General features: G+C 44.5%; 1 protein-coding gene across 2 annotated transcripts in view; it reads left to right on the plus strand.

Annotated features, from left to right (window-relative positions):
- Positions 1 to 12,704, plus strand: part of fars2 (phenylalanyl-tRNA synthetase 2, mitochondrial) — a 141,665-nt gene that overhangs the window by 22,254 nt on the left and 106,707 nt on the right. The window contains exons 1-3 of one of the 2 annotated variants that reach the window (XM_086305604.1): positions 3,179 to 3,330; positions 3,425 to 3,530; positions 4,619 to 4,816. The exons of the other annotated variant lie outside the window; for it this stretch is intronic. The gene's annotated coding sequence lies outside the window, so the exon portion shown is untranslated. Of the gene's footprint in view, positions 1 to 3,178; positions 3,331 to 3,424; positions 3,531 to 4,618; positions 4,817 to 12,704 lie in introns of those variants that run through there. 2 annotated transcript variants of the gene reach the window in all.

A 12,704-nucleotide genomic window follows, 5' to 3' on the forward strand; every position in this document is an offset into this window, starting at 1 on the left:
AAAAGAGTTTGTTTACATTTAACCACTGCGCATGCTGCAACAGCTGCAACAGCTGCAACAGCCGCGGTTCTTTACATATGTTCTTTAAAAATGTGCCACCCAAGCACTAAATTAAGAAAAGAAACCTAGCTGAACCTCGGGGGCTAGCGTGGATGAATCCTCATGTGAGAGATTTGTTTGATGAGCTCCATCTGCTCTCAGACTTCAGTCAAATTAAACTCAACCTGCATTATTTTTGTCTTTATTTTGCTAAAAGTTTAGTTTCTTGCTAAAGTTCGTGCAGCTGGGCGTACCTGCAGCAGCACAGGTCGGACTCGGTGTCCTGCAGGGCTCTGCAGCTACACGCTGATAAACACATCCGGCTGACGGCGCGACGCCGGTCACCCGATGGGCTTCATCCGTGCTCACGGTGGTGTTTGTGGCGTCCTCTGGACTGTGGTGGCCTGTGAGCTGGATAGACTCTGTCGCTGTCATAAGCTTCAGGTCTTCTGACTCCGTGCAGATATTTCCGGCCCTGGCAGTGAAGGTCGTCGGCCTGCTGTACGGGAACTTCAGTTATCTTTGTGTTTTGCCGGCTCCACATATTCCAGCTGCTGTTTGCTGAATCTGACAGATCGGGGGAGAAAAACCGAGCTTTGAGCTGCCACAACAGAGGATGATTGATTCGGATCGGCCCTCGCTGTCCCTCAGGACGGCGACGGCTCCGACCGATCGATGCACTGACCGACCGACCGGCCTCTTACATTCATAAAGAAGCTCCGAGCTGCCGCTGCCGGACTGGATTTCCATGAAGACAAAGAGTTTGCCGACGGCACAGAGCCTCCATGTAATATTAATGAACGATGAGAAGGAAAAAAGGAGTATTACAATGAAAACAAATAAATCAGGGAGGATAAATAATGCTCGTCTACGAGCTCCGCTGCTGTTTCATTCACAAACTCCCTCACGTGAAGCCGGCACTGCTCAGGTGTTTCAGGTGTTTCCTGCAGTGCCGCAGTGACCCGGAGGCTCCTGGAAGGGGTTTTTAAAGCCATGATTAAAGCTGACGCAGGTTTAACTGGACGTCTGTTCTTCAAAGCTGGTTTCAGTCATGTGACTGGTTCAGGTGGGAAACAGGAAGCTGGAGGAGACTTTTTCTCCTTTTTCTTCCATCATACTCAGTGTGGTGAAGGCAGCTTCTCCCGAGCATCTCCCCTCGTTTAACTGGACTCAGAATAAAAGTAAAGTTTCTGTCGCTGCAGAGAAGAGAGTGTCTGTGTGAGCAGAGACGACCGCAGACTGCAGGAGAGGAAGAACAAACAGGATGATGGACGCTGAGCTGCAGTACTGTGCAGTAGTGACAGTCTCACAGTGCAAAGTGACAAACGGCTCCTGATATGAAGCGTATCACATCATCTGTAACATGGTGATGGCAGCGTTATGGCCGTGATCCGATGTGTTGGCGTTTTTCCTACACCATCATTGTAGTGTTGTCCAGGGTCAGTGCTGCAACTGACCAATCACATTGTCTGGATATTCAGTTAGCATTAGCCAATGAGTTAGCTAATGCTTTTAAAAACTATCAGTACCAAACCAACACAAGTAACCTAAATTTGACTAACAGCAAACCAGACGTCATCGTGTATTTATTGTATGTTTATTTATTTTTATAGATTAATAAAGGAAAGACTGGAATGCTTCCCGTTTGTTCCAGAGTTTTAATCGTGTCCAAATTCATGGGCTGCATCCTCCTGAGGACCCGGCCTTCGCGGTCTACGTGGGCGGGTCCTCAGAAGGTCGGGTCGGCCGGAAGTAAACAGCGGTGAAATGTGACGGTCTATCTTTCTGATTAGCGTCACCGCTGTCTCGGTGGAGTTTAATCAACTCGGCCGTCTGCTCCTTGCTGACGTCACAGTGGCTATAGGCTGTGTTTTAAATACAACCGTGATGCTAAATCTATGATAAGAACTCTACCGCAGCCTCATACGTGGGACCTTCAAAAAGCTACGATGGTGTTGAAATCAAGCTGAAAGCTTTTAAGGAGAGCGTTTGCTAATATTTGCACGGTGGCTACGTCCTTGTTTCCACACTCTGCGGCGTGAGCAGCGGTTTGTTGTTTATTTCAGTTTAAAACAAAGCAGTTTGGTGGCACATTTTACTTCCCAGACCATCAGTTTTATTTTGTTTTTCTTGTTAGCCTCTCCTGACAGCTCACTTCTGCTCTAGCGTCTATAAATCAAGCGAACCTTTAGCCTTTGTGAGCACTGTGTGTGGGGTGCTGCTTCAACAGATGCAACAAAGATGGAGGAGGAGGAGGACGAGGTGACAGTGTAGGGGGGTTAAAGAGAAGCTTGGGGAGGAGGAGGAGGAGTGAAGATGGATGCGGGGTCGTTCCGGGACGTGCTGTTTTAAATAAACGTTGCTGTATCGACTACAGCGCCTGTAAATCCTGCTGCAGCCCGGCCGCCCCACAGGCACACTTATCATGACACACACACACACACACACACACACACACACACACACACACACACACACACACTCTGATGCATAGATGCTGCAGTCGCGCTGCTTTATGGCTGCATATATACAGCGTGTCAGGCAGATAACTGTCCTCCTTCACACCGCAGGTCATGAAATAACCGACGTTCCTCAGCAGCAGCAGAACCACGCGCACATGAAAAACTTTATCAATCAGTCAAACTTTATTAGTATAACACATTCGTACAGGTCAGCATGACTCAGAGCGCCTCGCGGGGGATTTATTAAGCCGATACGAGGACAGATCAAATGTAAACACAACAGTGTGAAGCTGGAAGTCAGAGTGAAACGAAGGAAGGTGGATTAAACTCGACAGGATGCTACAAATCTGAAATGATTCACGAGCGTTTTCTCAACCATCCATCAGAGTTTGGGCAGGCTCGTTTCCCTCGGGCAGATCCAGGTTTCACTGCGTTTCTGTGATAATTAACTTGAGAAGATTTGAAACTTGCTACAGATACATGATCCATAAAGCTTACAACCTATTATTGCTAAAGAACACACACACATTGTGTTCAGGAAGCACGAACCTGAGCAGTGAGTCGCGCCACACTGTCCTGAAGTCTCGCTCTATCGTATGAACTGTATGTCAGAGCTGCATTAATTATTCATGCCATTCAGTGAGGAGCTGGAAACGCTCCTCAGGGATTTGGGTCCATGTTGGCACAACAGCCTCACAGAGCTGATGCACATTTGTTTGCTGCATTTGTGATATGAATCCTGCTGCACCACAGCCCAAAGGTTCCTGAGGTCTGGTGAATTTGGAGGCCATTTGAGTGCCGTGAGCTCATCATCATGTTTTAAAACCAGGTTTACTATCTGAATGTCGCAGCAAAAACTCATCAAGCCGGGCGGCGTTTGGTGAGCTGTGTGAATTGTAACCTCAGTTCCCTGTTTTTAGCAGAAAGGCGTTGAACGATCCTCTGTAAACCCTAGAGACGGTTGTGTCCGTAAATCCCTGCAGTACTCTGTCGAGCTCATCTGGGATCAACAACCATACAACGTTCAAAGTAACTGAAATCCCATTTCTTTCCATTCTGATATTTAAACTTTAGCAACTCCTGAGTTGGTGCCATGTGATTAGCTGATTAGATATTTGTGTTAGCAAGCAGCTGAACACCTGATACCTGCTGAAGTGGTGAGTGTGGTGTATACCTCAGTGTTAGTGCAGTAATAGCAAAGCTGACTTGGATGTAAAGTTCCATCAGTGTCAGATAGATGCTGCATAGCTAATTTACAGCTAGCTGGCTAACTGCCACCATGTTGGCTGTTACTTTGGAAAGCAAGTGTTACTTACACATCTTTGCTTTCTGCCACTGATGTCTAAAATCTTGTGTAGTTTAGTTGAAATATGTGTCATGGATCAGTTTAGCTGCTTAAAGTAGCTAGCCAATTGTATCCGAGTTTGCCGGCTAGCTTTAACTTAGCTGCGGTGCCTGATGTTAGCTAATCTGATGTTAGCTAACATCAGGCGCAATAAAGACGGCCTTTTGTCCTCTTGTGTGTCATTTCGTGACATTTGTGATTAGTCAACTCTATTTCTAAGCTAATACTAGCTAGTGTTGCTAACTGTTGGAGCTAAAAAGGGAAATAGAGGTGTTCTGAGTGGGTACGAGTATCTAACCCTTCACTCAAATTTATTGTGCATCGTACAGAAAAGACTCCACAGGCTGTTGGAGGCAGCAGAGAGATTCGGGGAAGATCTTATTGCATTAAAATAGTTAGTAATACATGAAGAAAATGTTAAAGTGCACGTTTATCATGGCAGTAGACTAGCCTAGAAGGTTTAGTCTCTACAAAGTAAGATAAAAATGATATACTTAGTCCATTATTGGGTGCATAATTTACTGTAGACATAAAAAAAAAATCATGTAGTCATGCATCACAGGGTAACATCTTTAAAAATCTGTCATTATAAGGATAGAAGTGAGTTTAATGCTCCTCTACGGCTCATAAAAGATGTTAATCGATGTGTATTTTTACTGCGTTAAACCATCACCACTCTGCATTTCATTCAGGGAGAATAACGGCGAGAGGGGGGCGTCCCAGGTTGTGTAACTGTCTGTGCTGACGAGTGAGTTGTGTGTGTCGTGAACAGGAAGACAGACGTGAGCCGCAGGAAGTGGTCACAGTGCCAGAGAGGGACTCCCTCTGATGGGAGGGGGCGAGTGACACTGATGCTCCTGCAGAGGCGGCGAGAGAGAAGCCACCTGCTCATTCACACGCCGTCGGGTTTCCATCACTTCAGAGGACATCACATGACTTCTGTTCATTTCCTGCAGAGGAAACAAAACAGGTCAATAATTGGGAAAGACGCCATCATTGCCCCGGAGCCCTCCCGCCTACGGCTACCACCATCAGGCTGTCACTGTGAAGTTTAACCTTTAAAAATAACCTTCGTCCTCTCATTAACGTTGACACACACAGTACGGACGCACACACAGACTCGTACAGAAACAAATAGATAAATGAATTCGGGGACGTGCCAGACGTCAAAAGGTCCCTGAGTGTAAGCACCTGTTTACATGCAAGCTGTCCTCAGACGTGTACAACATATACTTATAGTTTTATTTAGATACAGCCGGACCTGAATCAAACCGTCTTCAGTTGGCTAATTTACATTTTTAGTGTTGGTAATGTCACTGTGTTGGTTTGTGTTTGATACAAAAATATTCCACTCCTCTGACTTTGACTGCTGTCTCTTTCTCCATCTTTGGTTTCTGCACAGGAATAATAAAAACTAAAGTGATCACTCAGGCTCCTGTATATGCAGCAGGGTTTGGATTAAACAGGATTCAAATGAACGCTTGGCCAGCTGGTTGCATTAGCAGTTAGCATTAGCCTGTGAATGGGAACGGCAGTGATGCTGCTGTAGATTAACCTCTACAGCTACGTTCCTATGCTCACCTCCAGCTCTGTGTAGTGACCATAACAATGAGATCAAACCAAATCAGACCAAAGTAGCAGAAATTAGTTTCCTCTGAAGGGAGTCTGGGCTCCGCCTTGGACTGGATGAGGAGCTCCATCTTTTCAGAGGAGCTCAAAATAGAGCCACTACTCCTCCACATCAAAAGGAGGCAGTTAGATGGTTTGGGTATTTGATTAGAAGGCCTCCTAGGTGAGGCATGTCCTACCAGGAGGAGGCCCTGCAGCATCAGGGCCTCCTTCTTCTGGAGGAGGCGGCTGCAGCAGAAAATGGATGGATGCTATTCGCCTGTAACTTTCCTAAACAGCCTTTCATTCTCCTCAGTGTTGAACTTCATTGCCTCGCTCTTTCAGGATATTCTCAAATGGTGATTTGATTGGCTGCTGATCACTCTGCCGTCTGCAGAAGTTGAATTTCTCTCACCTTTAAGCGCAGCCTCGGTTTAGCTGAGGTCCCAGAGCGTCCTGCCTCGGATGGACGTTTGCTGGATGAATTTATGTCAGGTACAGTACGTCTCTGTGCCTGCAGGCCTCTCCCTGCTCCTCTCTCCCTCTGCAGTGTGTAATTTACCGCCTCTCTCCATCACGGCGTCACTTTTTACAGGCTGAATGAATCCCTCTGCACTAAATCCGCTGCTGGAGAACGCCTCTGTGTGCGTTTGTGTGTCGCTTTACGTCTTCGTGTCACTCGCACGGCGCTGAACTTCACGTCTGACTGACGTCCGTTTCATCACGTGCGCCTGCGCGTGCGTGTTCACGTGACACTGTAACCTCGGCGCCCGTCGGGTTTGTCTGAGGCGCCGTGTTTCCCGCTGTCTTCGTTTTTTGTCACATCCAGACTTCTTTTCTCCGTCTTTCTGACGCGCGTTGGACTTTTTTCCCTTTCTTGTCGTGTTTGGACGGAGCGCCGCAGCGCGTCCTTGGCGCCGTCTCTCTTGCCACCTTTCTTCAGCTGGCAGCTTCAGAAGTCACATCACAGCTTCACCGTTGGCTGCAGCCCGATGCTGGTTAGTCAGAACAACTTACTGGCAGCCAAACAAGGGAATTTCTCAGCAACTTTCACACATGATGAATCATGTTTCACTTCCTCCATCGCCACACATTTTATCTGCAACAGTAATTTGTCACATTTCTCTTGTTGGATACTTTATTTGTTCATTTATTAAAGAAACAGCGGAGTGTGGAAACGGTTTTTACCCACCGCCGCACACAGATTGGACGCTCGCCTTTGACTCAGCCACTCATGTGCTCATCTTTAAAAGACTAATCTTGGTCTGAACCTTAAGCCTTGCTCAGAAAAAGACGTGTGGGAAGTTATTTTTGTTGTTTCAGTACGTGTTCCTTCTTCTGAAGCCTGTGCTGAATTTGGAAAAAGGGTGTTTGAATACACGCCTCCCTCTGCTGGGACTCGGCTAAAGAGTTTGTCCAAGTCTCTTGATCGCACGTGGACATCACAGGCCTCTGCATGTGAAAGTAATGAAAGCTTGAGTACGTCAGGAAATCAGAGATTGTTTGTGACAAGCACATTTGTGAATCGGGCGTCTCAGCAGGTCCACCAAACCTCCGCCTGACCCTCATCAATCTGCTCCTCCTGTGGGTGGAGGGTCGTTTCGACTGATCCCGATTTTGGCTCGATGAGTGACAGGACGTTAGTGGGTGGATGGATCCTTCAGGCACACTCTCGACCGTTTTAGTTTGCGACAGCAACCCTCACTCTAAAGCCAGTCCTCCACCTGCTGCACCTCACAGAGGACCTCCATGTCAAAGGGAGGACTGCAGATACCCACTGCAGTCTGAGACGGAGGACTTGGAGTCTGTCCCAGTGTGCACTGAGAGTCTGGAGGTTTAGAAAAAGTCAAAGAGGGGAAAATCTGCAGCTCTGGAGGAATAAACTCAGCAGCTTTGTGATCTCTGTGCTCTTCGCATGAGACAAAAAGGACGACGACTCACAGCGTCGTGGGAAACATCTGGGTTTAAACAGAAGTCTTATTGGTAAACACCTCCGAGCTGGAGGGAATCATCGTTTCCCTGAAATCATCTGCTCGGGGGAACGAGTTCCTGGCACTCTCTCCATCCTGTTTTCCCAAATTAAATGTTCCAGAAGGTCAACAGCCGTGTCAGTCTTCTCAGACACACCGACTCCAGCTGTTAAACATCCTAATCTGTGTGTGTGTTTGGACACGGCTCGGGGTGAACGAACATGGAGCTGCGAGCAGAGCGGCGTGGTTACCCGTACACAGCCGCTCTGCCACAGGACTCATTAAAATTTGATCTGATCTGTACTGTAGCCATCTTAAGCTTTGGTCTGCGTTTGCTCCATATAAAAGAGCTTAGCCAGCCATTCAGATGCTTCATCACCCTATTTCAAAATATAACTGGAATCCTTTGAACAGGATAATAACAGTCGAGGCAAAATATTAATCTTAACCAAAGCTATACGTCCTAGCCAGGAAACAGGTAGGTAGTTCCATCTCTCCAAATCCTGCTTTACTTTCTCGAACAGAGGGACAAAATTTGCTTTATACATTTGTTTAAATTTTGGAGTTATAAATATCCCTAAGTATACAAAACCTGTGGTGGACCGCTTGAAGGGGAAAGAAAACAGTCCAGTTGGCACTGAATTAGGGCTCCCAATTGGCATAGCCTTAAGTAAAACCAGTATTGATGTCCCTGGATCAGAAATAAATATTAAAACATCATCTGCATATAAACTGATCTTATGCTCATAATCGATTCGCAGGCCCCATACATTAGGTGCTGTCCTTATCGCCTTGGCTAACGGTTCGATGGCAATGGCAATAGCAAACAAAAGAGGTGACAGTGGGCAGCCTTGCCTCGTTCCTCTAAACAATGGGAAACTATCTGATTTCAGTCCATTAGACAAAATGGGCGTTGGGCATCTTTCTTTGCCTTTAGACAATAATTCTGATGGCAAAAGAGCCAAACGGGACAGGCAAAAAAAAAAAAAAAAAAAGACAAAATGGACACCTGAGGATTATCATACAAAATTTTTACCCACTTAATGAAATTATCACCAAGACTGAATTTATTTAAAGTGTAAAATAACTAAGTCCATTCTATCCGGTCAAAAGCTTTTTCAGCATCCAGAGAAAGCACCAAACCACCCATGTTCCTTTGCTGAGCAGCTTAATTAGATTGAGAAGGCGCCTGACATTATTACAGGAATTATGGCCTTTTATAAAGCCTGTTTGATCTTCTTTAATAATTACAGGCAGGATAATTTCGAGTCGGGTAGCTAATATTTTAGAAAGTATCTTCCGGTCCACATTTAGAAGAGCTATCGGTCTATAAGGTGAACAAGACTTTGCACACTTCCCCTTCTTCAAAATAAGAGATATTAGCTTCCCTTAAAGTCTGAGGTAATCTATTATGCAATAACGAATAATTAAACATATTAAGTAATGGGTATTAACAGCTTACTAAATTAATATAAATAAAATAAAATATAAAATTCCCTACTAAAACATCAGGTCCTGGGGTTTTTCCGTTCTTTAAAGTTTTTACAGCGTTTAGTACTTCCTTTCTAGAAATGGGAGCATTAAGGGTGGTCTGTTGTTTTGTTGCTATGGTAGGCAGATTGAGCCTGAAGAAGAAAAACTTGTGTTTCTCACAGAAAATCATTAATCTAATAAACTTAAGAGATGTATTTCAACAGACATTTATGGCATGTGAGAGAGGCAAAGCTAGAGGGAAGAGAGGAAAAAAATATATAAAAAAGAAAAAAAAGAAAAAAAGAAAAAGAAGAAAAAAAAAAATAGATACAGCCGGACCTGAATCAAACCGTCTTCAGTTGGCTAGTTTACATTTTTAGTGTTGGTAATGTCACTGTGTTGGTTTGTGTTTGATACAAAAATATTCCACTCCTCTGACTCGACCGTTTTAGTTTGCGACAGCAACCCTCACTCTAAAGCCAGTCCTCCACCTGCTGCACCTCACAGAGGACCTCCATGTCAAAGGGAGGACTGCAGATACCCACTGCAGTCTGAGACGGAGGACTTGGAGTCTGTCCCAGTGTGCACTGAGAGTCTGGAGGTTTAGAAAAAGTCAAAGAGGGGAAAATCTGCAGCTCTGGAGGAATAAACTCAGCAGCTTTGTGATCTCTGTGCTCTTCGCATGAGACAAAAAGGACGACGACTCACAGCGTCGTGGGAAACATCTGGGTTTAAACAGAAGTCTTATTGGTAAACACCTCCGAGCTGGAGGGAATCATCGTTTCCCTGAAATCATCTGCTCGGGGGAACGAGTTCCTGGCACTCTCTCCATCCTGTTTTCCCAAATTAAATGTTCCAGAAGGTCAACAGCCGTGTCAGTCTTCTCAGACACACCGACTCCAGCTGTTAAACATCCTAATCTGTGTGTGTGTTTGGACACGGCTCGGGGTGAACGAACATGGAGCTGCGAGCAGAGCGGCGTGGTTACCCGTACACAGCCGCTCTGCCACAGGACTCATTAAAATTTGATCTGATCTGTACTGTAGCCATCTTAAGCTTTGGTCTGCGTTTGCTCCATATAAAAGAGCTTAGCCAGCCATTCAGATGCTTCATCACCCTATTTCAAAATATAACTGGAATCCTTTGAACAGGATAATAACAGTCGAGGCAAAATATTAATCTTAACCAAAGCTATACGTCCTAGCCAGGAAACAGGTAGGTAGTTCCATCTCTCCAAATCCTGCTTTACTTTCTCGAACAGAGGGACAAAATTTGCTTTATACATTTGTTTAAATTTTGGAGTTATAAATATCCCTAAGTATACAAAACCTGTGGTGGACCGCTTGAAGGGGAAAGAAAACAGTCCAGTTGGCACTGAATTAGGGCTCCCAATTGGCATAGCCTTAAGTAAAACCAGTATTGATGTCCCTGGATCAGAAATAAATATTAAAACATCATCTGCATATAAACTGATCTTATGCTCATAATCGATTCGCAGGCCCCATACATTAGGTGCTGTCCTTATCGCCTTGGCTAACGGTTCGATGGCAATGGCAATAGCAAACAAAAGAGGTGACAGTGGGCAGCCTTGCCTCGTTCCTCTAAACAATGGGAAACTATCTGATTTCAGTCCATTAGACAAAATGGGCGTTGGGCATCTTTCTTTGCCTTTAGACAATAATTCTGATGGCAAAAGAGCCAAACGGGACAGGCAAAAAAAAAAAAAAAAAAAGACAAAATGGACACCTGAGGATTATCATACAAAATTTTTACCCACTTAATGAAATTATCACCAAGACTGAATTTATTTAAAGTGTAAAATAACTAAGTCCATTCTATCCGGTCAAAAGCTTTTTCAGCATCCAGAGAAAGCACCAAACCACCCATGTTCCTTTGCTGAGCAGCTTAATTAGATTGAGAAGGCGCCTGACATTATTACAGGAATTATGGCCTTTTATAAAGCCTGTTTGATCTTCTTTAATAATTACAGGCAGGATAATTTCGAGTCGGGTAGCTAATATTTTAGAAAGTATCTTCCGGTCCACATTTAGAAGAGCTATCGGTCTATAAGGTGAACAAGACTTTGCACACTTCCCCTTCTTCAAAATAAGAGATATTAGCTTCCCTTAAAGTCTGAGGTAATCTATTATGCAATAACGAATAATTAAACATATTAAGTAATGGGTATTAACAGCTTACTAAATTAATATAAATAAAATAAAATATAAAATTCCCTACTAAAACATCAGGTCCTGGGGTTTTTCCGTTCTTTAAAGTTTTTACAGCGTTTAGTACTTCCTTTCTAGAAATGGGAGCATTAAGGGTGGTCTGTTGTTTTGTTGCTATGGTAGGCAGATTGAGCCTGAAGAAGAAAAACTTGTGTTTCTCACAGAAAATCATTAATCTAATAAACTTAAGAGATGTATTTCAACAGACATTTATGGCATGTGAGAGAGGCAAAGCTAGAGGGAAGAGAGGAAAAAAATATATAAAAAAGAAAAAAAAGAAAAAAAGAAAAAGAAGAAAAAAAAAAATAGATACAGCCGGACCTGAATCAAACCGTCTTCAGTTGGCTAGTTTACATTTTTAGTGTTGGTAATGTCACTGTGTTGGTTTGTGTTTGATACAAAAATATTCCACTCCTCTGACTCGACCGTTTTAGTTTGCGACAGCAACCCTCACTCTAAAGCCAGTCCTCCACCTGCTGCACCTCACAGAGGACCTCCATGTCAAAGGGAGGACTGCAGATACCCACTGCAGTCTGAGACGGAGGACTTGGAGTCTGTCCCAGTGTGCACTGAGAGTCTGGAGGTTTAGAAAAAGTCAAAGAGGGGAAAATCTGCAGCTCTGGAGGAATAAACTCAGCAGCTTTGTGATCTCTGTGCTCTTCGCATGAGACAAAAAGGACGACGACTCACAGCGTCGTGGGAAACATCTGGGTTTAAACAGAAGTCTTATTGGTAAACACCTCCGAGCTGGAGGGAATCATCGTTTCCCTGAAATCATCTGCTCGGGGGAACGAGTTCCTGGCACTCTCTCCATCCTGTTTTCCCAAATTAAATGTTCCAGAAGGTCAACAGCCGTGTCAGTCTTCTCAGACACACCGACTCCAGCTGTTAAACATCCTAATCTGTGTGTGTGTTTGGACACGGCTCGGGGTGAACGAACATGGAGCTGCGAGCAGAGCGGCGTGGTTACCCGTACACAGCCGCTCTGCCACAGGACTCATTAAAATTTGATCTGATCTGTACTGTAGCCATCTTAAGCTTTGGTCTGCGTTTGCTCCATATAAAAGAGCTTAGCCAGCCATTCAGATGCTTCATCACCCTATTTCAAAATATAACTGGAATCCTTTGAACAGGATAATAACAGTCGAGGCAAAATATTAATCTTAACCAAAGCTATACGTCCTAGCCAGGAAACAGGTAGGTAGTTCCATCTCTCCAAATCCTGCTTTACTTTCTCGAACAGAGGGACAAAATTTGCTTTATACATTTGTTTAAATTTTGGAGTTATAAATATCCCTAAGTATACAAAACCTGTGGTGGACCGCTTGAAGGGGAAAGAAAACAGTCCAGTTGGCACTGAATTAGGGCTCCCAATTGGCATAGCCTTAAGTAAAACCAGTATTGATGTCCCTGGATCAGAAATAAATATTAAAACATCATCTGCATATAAACTGATCTTATGCTCATAATCGATTCGCAGGCCCCATACATTAGGTGCTGTCCTTATCGCCTTGGCTAACGGTTCGATGGCAATGGCAATAGCAAACAAAAGAGGTGACAGTGGGCAGCCTTGCCTCGT

The sequence above is a fragment of the Aulonocara sp. 'chitande type north' Nkhata Bay genome, linkage group LG9 (genome assembly GCF_057382095.1).
Source record: "Aulonocara sp. 'chitande type north' Nkhata Bay isolate Kocher_YH1m ecotype deep benthic linkage group LG9, A_spYH_male_GT1.1, whole genome shotgun sequence".
Classification (NCBI taxonomy): Eukaryota; Metazoa; Chordata; class Actinopteri; order Cichliformes; family Cichlidae; genus Aulonocara; species Aulonocara sp. 'chitande type north' Nkhata Bay.